General features: G+C 35.6%; 1 long non-coding RNA gene across 1 annotated transcript; it reads left to right on the top strand.

The window, feature by feature from the left end:
* The first annotated feature begins 515 nt into the window (after positions 1–515).
* Positions 516–2,066, top strand: LOC310718337. The gene is made up of 4 exons (XR_014531113.1): positions 516–704; positions 1,115–1,308; positions 1,419–1,739; positions 1,844–2,066. It is a non-coding gene; the product is annotated as an uncharacterized lncRNA (long non-coding RNA).
* The last annotated feature ends 564 nt before the right edge of the window (positions 2,067–2,630 follow it).

The raw sequence follows: 2,630 nt of genomic DNA on the forward strand, positions 1-2,630 counted from the left end.
GAAGAAGTTCCCATTGTTAGCAATAGGTGGCACTATTCTCCTATTTTACACATGCAAGACGTACGTAAAGGAAAAGCGATTTGTTCTGCGCATGTGCAAAAATAAAATAAAATAAAAGTTTTACGACTGTCTAGCTATATTAGATTTTTTTTGCGTTTTATCTCCAACTTCAAGAATTTCTCTTAAAAGGAAAAATTCCTGATAATTCTGCACATCGTCGGAAGGCGCGTCTACAAATTTAATCATCAAAGGTAACTTATGAGTATAAGTATATTTTAGAATGATAAAAGAGAACTGGTTGCCTGGTACAACCTGGATCTTGTGCTTAATTCACAATTTGTTTACAAGATGTGTTTACAATTATCAAGCTACTTTAACTGTCCTTGTTCAGCAACCCTATCTGGGTGTTAATATACAAGTGACTATAATATAGTTCAATCTTAAATTGCAACATTTTCTAACTTTTTCCTTTTTATTTCTGTATTAAATCAGATACCAGACTCTTCTACGTCGGCAGTACATGCGGCTAGTTGTCCTGTCAGAGGAAGAGAAGAGATCTGTTCTTTTCGGAGTTTCATATTAACAATGGGACTGGAAATCACAGTGGCACAGTGGAAATCACAGTGTCCCACAATGGGACTGGAAATCACTGAGTTATTGCTGGCTACTATTGGCCTACAATTATCCAGGATGTGAAAGAATGGGTAATGTACTACTTTTTTGGTCAGATCTTGTTACCACTGCCAGTTGAATGACCCCATCAAGACTGTTGTGCCCATCTTCCAGTAGGTAGCGAACTGATGAAACTAACAAGCCCCAAACTTACCAGCAATAATACATTTAGTGTCGATGGCTTTTAGGCCTCCTTCTTCATAGTTTTGGACCAAACTTCCTTCTCTAATGTAGTGCAAGTAAAATCCTATTGAGGTAACACTGATATCAGGAAGCTTTTTTTATTTATTAATTATTAAATTAGTAGTGAGTCGCATTTTTTTGAAGATTTAGTTTTAAACCGGCTGCCCTAGAGAAATGCTCTACAGTTTGAAGGATTTTTGGAATTTGGTTATTGAACATTTGGCCAGCATTTGGCTGATGCTAATTCTGTGCCATGCAGGTAAAAGAAGCTTGTAAGGTGCTTGGGTTGGATTTGATTGGACCACTGCAAGAAACAGCAACAAGTATGTCCTTACCATGACCATGCAATCTAAGACAGCAGCTAAGGTGTCTGCAATAATAACCACAAAGTTGTACCTGTTCGACATGGGTAGGAAAATCATGGGAGACCAAGGGAAGGAGGTTGTTTCCAAGGTGAAGTTTTGTAAGGGTTTAATGATGTTTTTTTTCCTCTACTCTAGTCTCAACATATATCTCTTGTTGTCTTATGCTTATCAACTTTATAAATACATTGATTATTACAGGATGAAAGAAACAATCAGAATATCAAGCGAACTCTCAGGAAGTTTGTGAATGAACACCTTAACGACTGGGATCTCCAACTTCCTGCTGTTGAAGCAGGTTTTGTCTTAACACATTTATAATATTTTTAGCTAGTTGTCAATGGTAAAACTGTATTGGTGAATTTATTCAATATTTAATGTCAAGTGTGGGGTTTTTCCCTTTAACACAAATGTAATAGTTGATGGGAAGCTTCCTATGAAATCAAAACTCCAATAGACACAGTCCCTACTTCCTCCTCTTCCAGCGACACCCACATCTGCCAGAGGTCTACAGATTAAAAAGTAATAGTTTTTGATAAACTCTGTTTATTTTAAAATATTGATATATTGGATATTTGTTTGTAATTCCTGTTGTTACTAATTATCATGTATTTGTGTATCATCAGATGGACCAAACGAGAGGATGTTTCTTCAGGACCACTGTTAATCAACTTTCAAATGGCGGATAGAGCATCCAGTAGATGAATGAGTAAGTGAGTGAAGGACTGAGGGAGGGACAGATGACTGAGGTAAGAAGTGAAAGAACGAAGAATGGAGGTAATGAATTAATTTATGAATAAATAATTTAAATAAATAAATAAATTAAATGAATGAATAAATATCTTGTTTGTTTCTTAAATGAAGTCGTTTGTTAAAGTATGCTGAAATAAAAACAGTGAAGTCGAACATATCTTTAGAAAATTAAATATTAAATGTAAAAAACAAACACACACACATCCACAGTACCCCAAATGAGGTACAATTGTATTGAATTTTTTCATTTATTACATTTGATTTAATCAGTTTAATTTGTGCCAATTTAATTAAATATTAATTCATTTATAATTGCCCCTTTCAACTTCCAGCTTCACGTTAATCACCCTATCAGAAACTCTCTTCACCTCCACTACACTCTTACTGTACTCTTCCCTCAGAACACTTGTATTTGATTTGGCACATGTTTTACTCTGGATGCCCTTCCTAACGCAACCCTCCCCATTTATCCGGGTTTGGGACCGGCACTAAGAGTGCACTGCCTTGTGCAACCCCAACTGTTGGATTCAATATTCAATTGATATAAACACTCTTTTTTGGTCAAATATATCAAGAGAATCAATAGTAAAGAGCTATTCAGGTACAGATTGGGTCGTGTCAACATTATAAATACCCGAAACTGCCGTAAATTGTTTTGAC

The sequence above is a fragment of the Silurus aristotelis genome (genome assembly GCF_946808225.1).
Source record: "Silurus aristotelis genome assembly, chromosome: 2".
NCBI lineage: Eukaryota > Metazoa > Chordata > Actinopteri > Siluriformes > Siluridae > Silurus > Silurus aristotelis.